Raw genomic sequence first — 17,003 nt, 5'->3', positions numbered from 1 at the left:
TCAGATTTCAGTCTTGAGTTCTCTCTTCTCACTCTCAGACACTTTTTCATTTTTTTCCAAAAAAAATAGAGCCTCTGCCCCTATACTCCTAAGTCCTCCCTTTCTCCACTCATCATCATCATCATCATCATCATCATCTTCTTCTTTTTCTTCTTCTTCTTCTTCTTCCGCACCATGAGTACATAACTATTCTCAGTCGTCAGTAGTCACTCTCAATAGTCACTAGTTAGTCCATTTTTTCCTTTTTTTCTTTTGAAAAAAAATAGGGGCTCTGTCCTATACTCCTCTCCTCCCTTCATTGATTCACTCATTGTTCTCACTTATTGGTTTTTAACAATCGAATCTACTCTTCTTCTTTTCTTCAATTCTTCTTCTCTTCTTTAATTCTTCTTCTTCTCATTCAAATATTTTTTATATCATTAATATATATATGGCTGAAATCTTTTTACATGGCTAAACTACAAGTCTGAAACTTGATTATATGGCTGAATTGAAAATCTGATATTTGATTATATGGCTGTTTTTTTTTTCTATTTGTATATTGCAATATTGCATTTGCTTATTTGCATTATTGGTTGCTTGTTTACTTAGGAAATATATGAATATTGCAATATTGAATGAAATTTGATTACATCATATAGATATAGCTGAATTTATCTTGCTTTAAATTTTTATTTAACTTCTATTTCTAACTGAATAACTGAATTATTGATTAGATTAATATCATTAATTGATTTCTAATTTAACATTTATTTTTGTTTGCTTTTGTGTACTTATGAAAAAAAATTATTATTTGTTTTTATTAGTATTTTTCTCTTAGACTCTTAGGGCGTGTTCATTTCCTCCTAACTCTTATCTCTTAAGATGAATCTTTTAACTTTAAGAGAAAAAGGGTTGTTCATTTCCTCGTATCTTTTATCTCTTAAAGTGCAATCATACAACTTTTTATTTTCCAATGATACCTCCAAAAAGACAAACGAAAACTCTAATATATAGGGTCAAAATGGACATTTGATAATTTTTAGAATTCTGAATTCAGAACAACATTCTATTTCAAGTGGTAGGAGCACTCCAATTTCAAATTCATCATTTCCACAAAAAAAAAAAGAAAAATGTTAGAGGACCTATGGATAGTTTTGTAACACCAAGTCTAGAAGAAATTGATGAAATAAGGCATAAAAGACAATTGGTTCAAACAAGCATTCAAAGTCGTTTGAATAAATAAAAAAAGGAAAAAAGTAAATGAATATGTAGCAAAGTGGTTTTATCAAGCTAGGATTCCTTTCAATATAGTGAAATTGAAAAGTTTTGAAATTATGGTTGAAACAATTGCACAATTTGGATCCGGATACAAACCTCCAAGTTACCATGAATTACGAAAGCCACTCTTGAAAGGGGAGGTTGAGAAAATAAAGCAAATGCACAAGGAGTATGAGGCTTCTTGGAAGAGTTATGATTGTACAATCATGTCTGATGGATAGACTCATAAAATGCAAAGATTTTTCATTAATTTTTTGGTGAATTCCCGTAAAGGGGCTTTTTTTTCTAAAACCAATTAATGCCTCAAATGAAGTCCATAATGCAACTTTTCTGTTTGAGTTGATTGATAAAGTTATTGAGGAAATAGGGAAGGAACATGTGGTGCAAGTGGTTACCGATAACTACTCTACTTATGTTGTTGTTGGTGATCTTTTAAGATTGAAGATGATGAATTTATTTTGGACTCTTTGTGCGGCTCATTGTATAAGACTTATATTAGAAGACATTGGAGATTTGTGGTCTACAAAAAGTTGTATTGCCAGGGCAAGACAAGTAACTAATTTTATTTATAGGCATCATCTTCTTATTGCACCTATGAGGGAAAAAAACAAATGGAAGAAATCTTGTACGATGTGCAGATACAAGGTTTGCCACATCTTTTCTAACTTTACAAAGTTTGGATACTTTCAAGGAGCCCTTGTGTGCTTTATTTGTTGGTGATGTGTGGAACAAGAGTAAATGGGATAAGAAATCAAATGGACTAAAATCATCAAACACTGTACTTTATGTTGGATTTTGGAAAACTATAAGAGTTGCTCTTTTGGCTGCCCAACCAACTGTGGAGGTTTTATGATTGGTTGATGGTGATGAAAAACCCACAATGAGTTATTTTTATTATGCAACGGAGTGAGCAAAAGAGAAAATAAAAAGAAAATTTTAGTGAAAAGAAATGTAGTATAAGCCCATTTTAGACATTTTTTTATAGGAATTGGACTAATATGATGCAACATTCGTTGCACCTTGCGGCTTTTTTTTCTCAACCTAGCCCTTTATTATAAGGCTAAAGCACAAGAAGAAGCATCAATTGGAAAGCTTGAAATAGGCTTTCTAGATTGCATTGAGAGAATAGTTAGTGATATTGAAATTCAATACAAGATCTCTCATCAGTTGGAAGAGTATAGACATGCTTGTGGTGTTTTCTCTAAAGAATTGACAATTAGGCAACGTGAAACGAAGCAACCAAGTAATATAAGTTATATTCTCTTGAAACTTATATTTATATTTTATTCCTATTATTTTAAATTTATATTGTCTTAATTCTTTTTTTTTTCTATTTTATAGCTGATTGGTAGCATAGCTATGGACATTGCACCCCAGACCTTAGGCATATTGCATTATGCATATTAGGTCTTACATGCACTTCTTCTACTTGTGAGTGCAACTTGAGCATTTTTTAGCATATAAGCTCTAAGTAATGAACCTAATGGTTGGTTTTATGATAAAATTATCTATAAAAGTTAAAAATCTTATTTTTATAATTTTTCTTATTTTGTTGTGAATGTAGATTCATACAAAAAAGAGGAATAGGTTTGATTAAAAGAGGCTCAATGATCTTGTATTTATTCAATACAATCAATGCCTCCGAGAAATATTTACAAGGCGTGCAAATCCAAAGCAACTTGATCTTATTTGCTTTGATGATGTAGATGAAACTATTGAGTGATTGACAATGATAGACCTCTTAAATGACTTAGTCTATGAAGGGTGTGATCTTACATAGATTCAAGTTGATGAAGCATTAGGAGCATCTGAAATCCTTGAAGGGTTAAATAGGCCAAGGAGAAGTGGACATGGACATGGACATGGAAATGCAAGTGGGGGACCTAGGGTGCAAGTAGAGGTAGAGGTGAAGGTGGTCGTGGAATAGGTGAATCTGAAAGGCAAGATAAACGCAAAAGTTTTGTTTAAGAAGAAGAACAATACTCGATGTGGGACAAAGATATGGAAGATAATGAAAATGAAGAAAAAGATATTGATATTGAAAATGATCATGATGATGACGAGGATGAAGATATTGATTATGGTGCTAATGATATTGGTGCATTTAGTGGAGGTGTTGGTGGTTCTTACTTCTTAGACACTCCAATTAATTAGAGAATACAGAATTTTCTTTATGAATTGTTTATGATACATTTAAAGTTTTAAACTTCATATTTATTTTTTAAGGACTTGTGAAGATGAATGATGATTTATACTTCTTCATTATATGCTATTATGATTTTTATTTTTTAATGATTTCTTGACTTTCATAGTTTCACTTTATTATGTCTTAATTGGCTACTTCCTAGTTCCTACATAAACTACCAAGTACCAACCATCAACCAAGGTAAGTATTTTAATCCTAAAAAGATTGATATTGAATTCTTGTGATTTTTTTTTGTAGTGCTTCTTCCATTTGTTATTGACAAAGTTGATTTCTTATTGAATGATTAATTCTTTTAATTTGTTTTCTTATTGAAGGTAAAGTTGCAAAAAAATAATACTCAAGACCAACACTCAATCATCCAAAAGGTATGGTTCTATGAAACTAAAATTTTATATTATTAGTGTTTTTCTTTTTTTACATTTTTAGTGTTGCCAACTTGCCATGTTAGTAGACTTGTTACTCTCACTTCACTTGCTTGATTGCATATTATTTTGAAAAGCCACTTGTTTGATTGCTTATTTCTTTTAATTCAAATGTTCAATTTTTATGTTTCCACATGAAAATTACACATATATGAATGATTTTATTAATTATGCTTAGTGTAATGTGTAGCTAGTAAGCAAATATAACTTATAAAATAGTTTAGGCCATTTAGGAAGTGTAGAAATCTATAGATTTTATATTTATTGATTTCATCACCTAGGTGCCTGGGCGTCCCATGGTCGCCTAGCCTTGCATAGTCACCTTGACAATTATGGCTTTTTTATTTTTCAGGCCTGGCCCTTAGGTAGTTTGAACCCAGCTTGAGCCCAGCCCAACTATATACATTTATTTATACATACATATGTGTACATATGTAATTATTGCATACATATTTACATACATACATACATATATATATATATATATATATATATATATATATATATTTATATATATACATAAATACAACAATAAATGTATAACTTTAGAGTGGATTCATTGACTAGCCTGAGCCTAACCCAAGTGCATCAAATTATAGTGCGGGTTGGGCTCAGGTTGGGAAAGGCAAGCTTGACCTCGAGCTCGGTCCAGGTGCAGGCCTTAAGCCCAAGTTTTAATTAGGGTTGGTCCTGGGTTGACCATAAACCCAGCCCAATCGGCCCGACTTGCACCCCTAATAGTTTTTTCGCAATACCAGCAGGTTGAGTTAAGTGGTAAGCCCACATTGACCCCACAATATTAGAGGGCTATGTTTGGTTCTATGGGTGTTTATTGGAAAAATGCTGCCACATCAATGCCAATTAGGCATTAGCATTTATTGTACATGAAAAACATTGTTTGGTTTCAATATTTATCAAATAAACATTAAAAAGCATGAAAACACTTAGATTTATGTGCAGGAGGCATTAGGGGAAACTTGAAATTCTGGTTTCTCCCAACGCCCCAACATTTATTGAAATTAAATGCTTACCTCGAGCATTGTAAGCAAGGGTGGAAGATAGCTTTATGGGGTGTTACTTGAAATACCTAACGAAACAACAAATGCAATAAACATTTAAAGTGATGCTTTTCAATTAAATGTTTATTTGAGAAACATCCCATCTATAAATACCCACAAAACCAAACACATACCAAATTAGGGTTGGTCAACTTTGTACAAATTGAGAGATTGCATCATTCCAAATGCAACACATTGAAGCTTGAGGGCCCATTAGGGCATAAGGCTGCAATCAAATTGAGCTCTAATCGAATAGTTTGAGCTCAAATTGAATTCAATTCTAATTGAGCTTGAATCAAGTTCAAACTTTGGGGTAAGTTCAATTAGTTAATTGAGTTCAAGCTCAACCAATAAAAGGTTCAGCTTGAAAGCTCGTAAGCTTGACTTAATTAACCCATACATACATACACATTTATATATTATCGAATATAAAAATATATTATATTATATATATTCTAAATATAATTTAAGAATATAGTATATATTATAAAAACATATAATTCATATTTATATTTATAAAGTATACAAATATATTCATGTTCGAGCTTTTGAGCTGAACTCGAGTTCATCAAATATTTAATTCGACCAAGCTCGAACCGAAAATACAGTTTGAATTGAACTCAAGCTCAAACTCAAACCTAGTAGTATTTTAGTCAAGTCGAGCCATGACATGCCAAAGTTTGGCTTAGTTTAGCTCGACTGCGCTGCTATTTTGGAAGGCTTCAATGTTGATTAAGTTGTGAAGCCACCTTAAAGAAGCTACAAAAGAAAGTTTAAAGTAGAGGTGCTCACATTCGGTGGGCCTATTTTTCTAACCAAACTAGTACCACAAGTTTTTGGAAAAACCATGAACTCAAACCAAACTAAAACCAAGCGATTAACCGATTGACTGATTCAGTTCTTCGATTTTTTCTATTTTTTATTTATAATATATCATAAATATATCGTATAAATATTAAAATTATATATAATCTATTATATTATAAATAATATGTTATATATAGGTTCAGCTATGATGCTGGAAATACGTGATAACAAAAGAACTTACAACCAATCAACCGACATCATAAAACTAATAACCAATCAGGTGGGTTTTCATCAAAATTCATGGGGTGTTGTAATTGGTTAAAGCCTTTTCGATATGATGTTTTTCCCACATCATAGATTTTCCCTATTATATATAATGCATGTATATTTACATAATATATAGATAGTCAAAAATATATTATAAAAAAATGTAATACATAAATATATATAATGGTCAGTTTGGTTAACCATCACTTTTTCATGTTGGTTAACATTATTACTTTTGGTTTTTCGAAAATACCAAACCAATAGGTTAGGTTAATAGAAATTTTCAATTTGATTTTAGTTTTTCGATTTTTAATAAGCACCCCTACTAAAAAGTTAACTTCTCAACTTAAGTAAATGTATTATTGGCTTTTCAAAGTTTTCACTAAACATGGCTTCACTACATTCTTTGTGGGGCTACCTTGCAATGAAATGCCAAAATTCCACAACTTAAAAGCCCTCCTAAACTGACACTAAAAGAATCTTAATCAGAAATCCAGCTTTTCGGTTTTTTTTTGTTGATTGACAACACCTATTTTAGGCTTTATGGATTTTTCACCAAACATAAGCTCCCACCTTTTAAAGTTAGAAGTTGTTGCATGAAAACCCTCCCAAGCAATCATTCTAATTGGAGTTTGTTGATGTGTAGATTCCCATTTTAGAATCAAATGGACCTCTTTGGGGCAAAGAAAGATTGCATGCTCAACTATCCTAGCTTTAGCATCACAATTTGGACATTTTGGAAGTGTTTTTAGACCTCTTTTAACTACAAGGGTGTTTAGCAAATGTTAATCTTTCAATCAATGGAAATATCAAAATGTTGGAAGTAACCAAATGCATTCTAATGATAACAAACTCACCCATTCATTTTACTAAGTCTATTATTAGGTCTTGTAGCCTTAAGTGGTTCAAAATGCCAACATCCTTCTATCCAAGTGCTTCAAACTTCACTAATTCAAAAATTGTGCAACTGAAAGAAGATGAATGTGTGCTTCTTTGGTCTAATTAATTTGTCAAAATCTAAAAAGAGTAGTCTATAAAGTTATGCGATTTCATATTTGGCCAAGCATTGAGGACCATCTTAAGTAAATTAGCTCATACAGATAGAAAAGGGTAAAGGGAGGGAAGATCCATCATATGGATGGCCGAACCATACAAGGTGGCTGGGCAAAATTTTAAAAATTTATTTTCTCCCTTCTGGGAATTGTATTCCCAGTTTTATAAAAATGGTATTTTTCAAAGATCATTCTCGAAACAAACCGGACCAGATCTGAAACCTAAAGATAGGGAGAACAATACCTAATACGGAATCCACACGTGTAGCTCCCAACGTAGGTGTTCACGCCCAAAGAGGGTACCGAATCCCGCTTCCACTAAAGATGGCACAACTTGAGATGAAGTAGGTTCAACAATGTAGTCCTTTAGCAAGAACTGCAATCCTTCAACAAGGATCAAGCAAGGAAGGTTGAGCACGAAATCTGATATAATTTTCTAGCAAAATCAGAGGTAGGAACTGATCTCTATCAGTCCAAGAAACTGGAGATCGACTTAGGATTGGGCGGCATAACAGAGGGAGAGAACTGAATACAGAAAGGTGAAAATTAAAGCAGTTCGCCCCCTCTATTTATATGCCTTCAAGATCAGCTCTTCTAATCCTATTAGGAGGAGTTCTTTGATCAAAATCTTCATTTGGATCTGAACTCTTAAGTGACATATTAAAGATAGCCCAATCCAACAGTTAGTGTAGTAACATAATTAAGTCTAGGGGTTAGGTGTAACTTTCCAGTTTTGCCCACTAGTCTCTAAGGTACAGGGCATAACTAGAAAATGGTATGGGTTCAGTGTTTCAAGTAAATACACACTACATGTGCTTCGAGTCTAACCCTAGCAGCTAAGACAATCTACTCTAACCAACTTGGTCGCACATTAATGTCAACCTTGATAGGATAAATCTCCCCAAGTCTATCCAATGGCTGAGAACATTCTAAACTAACACGAGTCTCATAAGTGTCTAGTTTAAGGGTAATTACACAGAAACATACTAGATATAACATGAATCAATTATGTACTTTTATTCATTTACAATAAATGTCTAATGTACATCAATCTGATTGGAACTAAGGGCATACACTGTCAAACAAAGGGCTCAATGTAATTTTTCTCATTGGAAAACAATAAAGGCACCCTATACAATGGGTCATTGACAAATACCCTTTGCACTTTCATTTGTGACAAAGACCACTAAAAAATATTGGTTTGGAATATATGTACAGGGGTTCTTCTCCATTGGCGGTGATAAAAATACCTTCTTCTTTAACAATGGAATAAAAGATATGAATGCTTTTTTTTTTTTTGTAATGTCAAAGACGATTCTTTTATATCTGGCAATGGCATACTGCAGAACTCTTCACCAATGAGAAGTGTAGGTTTGTGAAATGGTTCTCTAATGGTATGTTTGTGTAGGTTAGAGTTTATGAGAAAATTAAAAAATATGGGAGAAATAGATAAAAGAGGGAATGGCTTTGCCATTTTCATCATTTTGAAAATTTTATTTCATACCCCTTGAGTTACAAAAAGGGAAATTGTCTAAAACTCACCATAAATTTTCAACATTTCACTTAAACTCGTCACAACTTTTCAAAATGTCTAAAACTCACCATGTTAGTAAGTTTTTATTTTCCAAAACTCACCTTCCGTTAGTGTACCATTAATGCTTCTTAATTGAGGTGTCCATGTCAGCATAAATAACAATTTTCATGACCAAATTACCCTTGAATGGTGAGTTAGAGGAAAATGGTCTTTTTCAGTTTTCAATTTTCTTGTTTTTTTTTTTTTTTCATTTTCGGTGTTTTGTTATAATTTCCAATTTTTTTTATAATGTATGTTTTTTTTTACATTTTTCTATTTTCTACAATCTATAAATTTTCCTATATTTTTTTGTTATTTATTTGCATTTTCTGTATTTTTCTATAAATTTTGGTGTTTTTCTACAAATTTTATTTTTTGATTTTGTTTTTTAATTTCTATAGTTTCTACAATTTGAAAATAATTTTTTATTTTGTTTGCAATTTCAATATTTTTTTATATTTTTTGTAATTTCTATGTTTTTATGTATTTTAAATTTGAAAATATTTTTTTGAACTTTTTCCTTTTTCATGTCTAAAAATTAAAATGGTAGTATATTAACACGTGTTAATCTGTTTAACGTCAAGTTAGTGGCATGGTGAGTTTTAGGCATTTTGAAAAGTTGTGGTGAGTTTAAGAGAAATACTGAAAGCTCATGGTGAGTTTTAGACAATTTATCTTACAAAAAAGGCATTTTGGTAATTTAGTGCCTTCCATTAGCAGACTTAATAATCAAAGGATCTTTATCACAACTTAAAAGTTTAGGAGGCCTTTATTGCAAAAAAAAAAAAATACAGAGGGTATTTATCATGGATGCCATATTACAAGAGAGTCTTTATAATTTAGCCTTTGTATAACTTGGACCTTTAGGTTAATTACCCTATTCCCATTAACCAAGTAATAGATTGGTTTAAAATTGTTTTAAATTGATATTGGTCAAAGAAAGTTTAATTTACAGTTTTCTAATAATAAGAAACGACGACCAGTACCTATGTAGGAGATGTCCCATGAGTAAAAGCAAAATGGCAATCTTGGTTCTAGATAAAGAGATGATCCCTAAGGGATGAAGACTCATCCCCAAAGTCAGCTTAAGCAGAATTACAAGGAACTGACTCCTGACTTGTGAAGAGTCAACCTCTAAGTAATACTTTGTTTTAAATTTAAAATCATTGCACCTACAATAAATACCCAATTTCTATATTAATTATTCTATGTTCAAATTGTTGAAACTACCTTATTAAATACTTTGACATTTGAGCAATGGTAGAGAGTCTAGATCTACACCTCACACTAGACTACGCCCCACAATAGGAAAATAAAGTTTTCAAATTTGAGCTTAAGTTTTCAACAACAACGAAGAAAAAGATTTTTCAACAACACCTCACACTAGATCTACACCTCACACTAGACTACGCCCCACACTAGACTACTTTGACATGGTGAGTTTTAGGCATTGTTTCCCTTAAAAGTGTAAAAAACAACAACGAAGATAAAGATTTTTCTTGAGCTTAAGTTTTCAAATTCAAAGAATAGGAAAATAAAAAAAAGAATCCACCAAAGAGGATTTGAAGTTTGAGGGAAACAATGTCAAATTCATGAAAGGAAACTTGATGCCCTAATCTATAAATCTAAGTTGAATAGTTTGAACTATATTGTCATATTAGACCAAAAAGGGTTATGTTGTGTGCTTCATTGTAAAATACAATTGATTATGAGACTGAAAGGAAGAGTGAAGGGTGTTTTTGGTGTTTGAGCAAGCACAGTGTCAACCCATAGGCTGAGGTGCAACCAACACTGACAAAACTGGTTATATATGAAAGGTTTAACTTGCACCAAAAAAACTAGTTAGGTTGAAAGTCGTGTGACTAGCATCGTAAAAAACAATATATTGGTTGTATGGCATTAGCAAGCATGTGGATATAGCTATATCTTGAATTAGATAGCTACTTGTTTCATTGCAATTCACCCCCATAAAATGTCAATCGTAGGAAAAATAGTTGCTAAGAATTGAATAGACTGAACTAGGTAATGGTTAAAAATGAATGACAAAATTAAAAGAAAGAAAACAACTTTAGATGCTGAAATCAACTTAAATTTAGTTGAGTAAATTATAACAAATTTCTAGTTTATCTATACATTGCTTACATACTTGTTCTTATAGGCATTGAAATCAAGTGAAGGGAAACATGCAAAGCCACAATCATCTCTCATCGTGGAGAACCATTAGAAGAGAGATCATTGAAGAACTTGGCCAATGCTCTAATTTTATTCTTGAATAATATATAAGAGAGACTTATCAGTATACACAATGTTCAAATAATCAAAATTATCAAGACAAACAACACCATGGTTTGTCAAGAAAATCTTACTTTGCAAGTGTCATTCCTTGAGGAATGTGGCAACAATTGATAAGGTGTTTACCATAGAATACAATATTTCAACAATCTTAAAAAATGAAAGTAATAAAAATAAAGCTTGATCATTTGTGATTGTCTCCATATAGTAATAACATTGTAGCTTCAGTCATTAAGAGATTTTTTTATTGGGAAAATTCACGAATGTAAGTGGTGTGGAAAGACTAAGCATGGAGGTCCCCTTAATGGACAAAGAAAGACTAGGAGTCTTAGGTAATAGGAGTAGGTTAGGATCTTCTGTTAATAGAATTATGTGTTTGTTGTGGTTTGCACTCCCTTTTATAAAGGGAGATCCTGAGGCCTTGAATGGAAAGAACCAAAAGGGATTTGACTCCTATTTGGAAAGGGGATCCTTGATTTGATATTGACTGACAGGAGGGTGTTGCTTGGGGTTCACAACGTGTCACATGAGATCTTCACAAGACGAAATTTCCTTTAATCTGAGGATTCTCCTAATGCACATATGCCACTTCCATTTGCGGTCTCCTCTGTTGACATGGCATGGGTGACGTCAAAGTTAGTTTGACATGTTGGACTACTTGCTCCATTATCAACTAATTATTCTATCGACAATAGTCTTTGGCTTGTAAATGCATGATTCTAGGTTCCTGACGCTCTTGATCTTATTGCAGATTTGTAAGTACATCTTGGTTCCTTCATCGCAACCACAGTTATGGTGAACAACATGTACTTATAATTAGCCCCCCTAGTTATTGGTAAGCATAAGTTTATCAATAATCATTTGCGTCGTAAATGTGTTTTAAAAGGCAATAGTGAGGTGAGGATTTTGTTTTGAATTTGGGGGTTTTTGATAGGAAGCAATTAAGGGTTCAAGGTTTTTTAGCATTGATGCGATTGGTCCATTTTTGCTTTGGGGTTTGATTTGTCTCTTGTGTTATTAGCCCCCTATTTCTTGGTCGAAAGGCTTCTGTCAAAAGTCATAGGTATTGTTACTTTTGGTTTTACAGCCCCCCCATGACTTTCGATATAGGGCTTCCTAGCAAGAAACGTGTATTTACTTGGGCAGGCTGTGGGAGTTTTCCGTTTTTCAAAAAATGGTATATTGTGGTGATATACTTTGATTGGCGGGGTGATAGCCCCCTAGTGTTTTGGCAATGGGATGTCTGGTGTCGATGTTATTCTCAATGCCGTACTGGGTAGTTTAAGCGATTTCCCATGTTTTGTTTACACTATGCTTATGTAACTATTTTGTCGTGCATGGTGTTGAATTAACTGTTAATCTATGTTCTAAGAGGCCAGCGCTGATTGGCTGGTGAGGTGTCTCGGATGATGTAGTGTGTAGCCTTCATTTAGGCTATGGGTACGAACATTCAGTGATTTCATTTGAATCGTAACAATTTTAAGTCGCTTCCTTTTTATTTGGGACACTAACAATTTTAAATTGCTTCCTTTTATGAGACACTGTTTTGGTTACTACATAGTTTCCAAATTATCTTTAAAAGTGGGGTGAGGGTGGTCTACTCTCATTCGTTTTTGTCTGAACTGTTGTGCTACCATTGTTGCGACTACTCTACAACTCTATTCCCCTTCTGCTTGTTGTTTTTTCCATTTAGGGTTGTTGCATTTTGTATTGGATGGCACCACGCAAATAGTCTAAGGGTTCTCGCAAAGGTGGGAAGTCCCATGCACGGGAAGAGGTGATTAAGCAAGTTTGTCCAATCCTAGGCTTTGTCTGGGACATAGATACAACGGAGTTGCTCCCCAACCACGAGTCTGAAGGGTGGCTGGCTCAAGGAGGGGTTTTCGCCTCTGGTGCCTGTGGCGATGGGCAAGGGCAACACCTTCAATATTGTTGAAGGCAAGGAGTTTCTCTGTCTGTATGGGCAACAGGTGTGCAAGTTCAGCTACCGTTGCATAGAGCCTAGGACCATGGGCTCTGAAGGCTCCACCAACCATACTTTGTGGGCATCATTTATCTTAGAGAATCCTATGTATTGCAGGCTACTGTGTGATGCAAGTTTGTTAAGTTTTATGGAATGCTTCATGGATCTTCCAGGGATGACGGTGTGGATTTTGTGGAACCATTGGTGGGACATTGGTGTTGCCATACCTGCACCTTTTTTGGTGCATTAAGAGAGTTTGGCGTTACGATAGAGGATGTTGTAGCTTTACTGGCACTACCACTGTTTGGTACTATATCAACACGTCATCTCTAGCACCTGGAAAGTATTCCTAGGGAATTGATTCCAGTATATGAAGAATTGGTGGCCGAGATAGACCACTTTAAGTTGAAGATGGACTCTACTTCTGCTCAGGGCAAGATGACACTTAATGGGTGGATGAAGTACTGGTTCAAGTACCATGGCGGCAGTTGCTTCATGGTGCAGAAGATAAAAAGTCAGTGTCACTTGGTTGCTTTTGTTCTTTACGTGGCTTCTAGGTTCCTCTTCCCTGATGCCCCTAACTATGGATTGCGTACATGGGTCGTGACATTGGTCATTTCTGTTGCCGTGGGACATCAGCTGCCATTGGCATCAATGTTTCTCGGTTATTTGAATGAGCAGATGGATGACATAGTACGTCAGATTATGGATCCTGGATGTGCATGTCGGTCTTCGTATGTGTTTTTCGCATTCTTCTTTATGTTTATCTCTGAGCATTTTGATTTGGACATTGTGCCCCGCGAGCTATCCCCTTTCAGTGTGCATGTGGCCACACTAGACGAAGTGGAGTCCTGGCAGGTCTCATTTGGCGTCTGTAGGGGAAAGTGGTGGTTGAATGCGAAAAGGGACAGGGTTTTGGTGTTAATAGAATAGAATCCTGGCTTGCTAGTTTGGATGGGTTTGTAGCCCGTCCATATGTTCAGTACGTGCCCTATTCCATGCAATTCTATGTGGGAATGAACGCTGCCAAAGGGGGAGATTAGCAGTGCACCGTCAGTGTTGATAATCTTGTAGTTAGGGCCACTCGTCTAGTGTTATGGCTTAGGGTCCTCTGTTATTTGGATAGGCCAGGGGAGGCCCAGACCAACGCTTACCGTCCAGACCGCCTATTTTGGTATGATAGCTTGGGCTTGCAGTTTCTTATTCATGAAAGTGAGGACATTTTTTGGTAGCGGCACAATAACCTTGCATTTTTTGGTGTTTCCTGTTTTCCGGTAGCTGGATGTAAGTGCATTGAGGTTTGTTCCTCACTCCGTTGTGTAGGTGCATGGTGCTCACTTAGTCCCTCAGATCATAGTGAACACTAGATTGATACAGCACGGATGCTTGTGATCAGCCTACTGTCAACCTTCCCTCCGTGATGAAACCCCGATTCATCACACACCTGTGATGAACCTTCAAGCGCTACGACATCCCGATTCCTTAAAGACTGAGCCCAGATATCACTTACATGTGTAATTTCAAAGGGGCAAATAGGACAAAGTGCCACATAGGACTAATAAGGTGTCATCCACCAGATAGTGATGCCATTAGTGCCACGTCAATAAGGTGAGGTGCCCAAAGGGCAATAGCACACGTGAACCATGGGGATTTCTGAGTAAAAGGAAAGCAAACCCTCGGAGAGATTCCCATGGGGACACATGGCAAAATCCCAGTAGCACCCTTAATGATTAGTGGCAAATCCAATATTCTCTTTCCTAATAGAAAACAAATACCTTTAACTCCTTTCTTTTAAGACCTCGGGATTTCTCCCATAAATAGAGATCTTCCTCGTAATGAAACTCACTTAGTTATCAAGTATCCTCACCACTAATCCCTTAGCCCATCACCCTTTTATCCTCAGTCTTTCTCTATCTTTCAAAGAGACCGCCTCCCTAACCTAGCCACCACCCTACCTACATGTTGCGACTATCCTTGTGCATTACATGGGGGCTTCCAACTATTCATGGTGGTGGAGCCTTGTCCTAGGCCTATAATGGCTCCCCCACTTGATCATGCTGAGGAACAAGGTGGGGTGGGTTTGTCTAGTGTGCAGGTTCCATTGCACTCGTCTACTTCAATTTTCCCGCTTGACACAGAAGCGCGATTTTACGAAGGGAAGCGAGTCATGGTCGAGGAAGGGGAGAGTAGCCATCCTCCTATCACCAAGAATCCTCATTCAATTAGGCAGATCCATCGTACTTTGCTACCGGGGGCGACAGATGTGAGTGTTCCGGTGGTGGCCACTTGACTTAGGGAATAGGGCTCAGTTCCTATAGCCAGCACGACGAGTGTTCCAGTCCAAGCTCCGGTTGACACACTCACAACAAGGATGACGTTCTGCCTCAGGCTGAAGTGGGGTCTGGTAAATAAACAGGGCATTCTTGCCACCTGTTATAGGTGTAGCAGTCTCGGTTGTGGGTGGTCGTGTGAAGAAAATAGCCCCTCATGTCCGTGTGAAGGGAGCAGGGTCATCCACATTGGTAAGCGTACTAACAATTGATTCAGTTTGCCATTCAAATTTTATTTTTGTTTTTTGTCGGGATTTAATGTACATTTTTGTAGTCATTTATTTTGAAATATGCAAGGGTAAGAGATGGTTTTTGCGAGCCTGTCGCCACGCAAGCGCCAGGCGACACTCATTTTTTCTGTAGGGAGTGGTCAATCTTTTCTTATAGTATTGTTTTGTTTGAATTCGTGATGGCACACTCATTTTTTCTGTAGGGAATTCCAGTGTCATCCCGGCTAGTGTGCCTATGACACCTATCATCAAGCGCTTGATGGAAGACTTAAAGTCTCTTCGCCCGGTGGTTGGAGAGGAGTCACCAAGGGAGGTTGCTAGTGATGTGGGCGTTCCAGTCGTCACTTCAGATGTTCGTCAGGGGAGTAATGCTTGTGATGGGGATGACATGCCTACTGATGCTGATGTAATCATTGAGGCTCCTGACACAGTATTAGGGCAGCCCCCCGCAGGTCTTGTAGCAGGTGGAAGCGTGGATGTGCTTGTTGTAAGCGAGTTAGGGCATGAGCGGGAGCCTTCTCCCGCTGAGCATGTGACATCGGCCATCAATGAGGATATCTCAGGTGTTCAGCTGTCATCATCAGACATTCAAGTAAAGTGCCCTGATCATCCTGAATTTTATACCCGAGATAGTACGAGTGGAGGTTGACGAGCTGGATTTGTAGGCTGGCGATTGGACCTTAAAACTGTGCTTAAGATAATGTGCCAAGAGCTGAAAGATTGTTATGGGAGAGAAGATATGGTGACTATTGGGTTCGTAGTGTCCGACCCCATCGTAGTTCAAGGAGTTTGCAGATGGGAGCAATTCGTCGTGTCCCACAGTGTTGCCGACACGGTGTCATTTGTTATTAAAAAGGGGTGGTTGCCTTCTGTTGAGTTTCTTCCTGTGGTTATCAATGCCTCTTTCAACATGGTGGTGGGTTTATTGAACTCCATTGTGTTACAATAAGTGGACAAACAATCATGGTCTCTCTTTGCCTGGTGGTTCAAGACATATGTTTCATTTGCTTTGATGGGCTTCAAGATGGAGAAAATCAAAGAGTGAGTGGCTTGTATAGCTCACGTGTTCTGGAAGACCGCCAATATGGAATCAAGTCCAATTTCTTCCAAGGGCTTGGAAGAAATTCGTAGGCGATTGAAGCTTGTGGACGCCTGTATCTCGAAGACAAAGGAGAAGATAGCTACTCTTCTCGATGAAGCCACTTGCCAACAGAAGGTGTTGTCGTAGTTAAAAAAACAGCACGAAAAAATTGAAGGGATGAGAGATCCATCGTATGGATGCCCAAATGAAGCAGAATAAAGGGGCAAATTTAAAATTTTTTTCTCTCTCTTTTAATTGGGAATAGCATTCGCTATTTAGAAAATCATATTTTCAATGATCAATCTTGAACCATAAACTGAACCAGATCTGAACCAAAAGGAGTAGAAGATGATTATACCTGATACGGAAAAGTAATATCTCCCAACGAAGGTGTTCATGCCCAAAGAAGGATCCAAAGACTGCTCCACTGAAGATAGCACAATGTAGAATAGGGCAGAATCA

Source organism: Nelumbo lutea, chromosome 7 (genome assembly GCF_056320005.1).
Source record: "Nelumbo lutea isolate HS-2025 chromosome 7, American lotus-T2T, whole genome shotgun sequence".
NCBI classification, from domain to species: domain Eukaryota; kingdom Viridiplantae; phylum Streptophyta; class Magnoliopsida; order Proteales; family Nelumbonaceae; genus Nelumbo; species Nelumbo lutea.
This window is presented reverse-complemented; position numbering follows the sequence as displayed.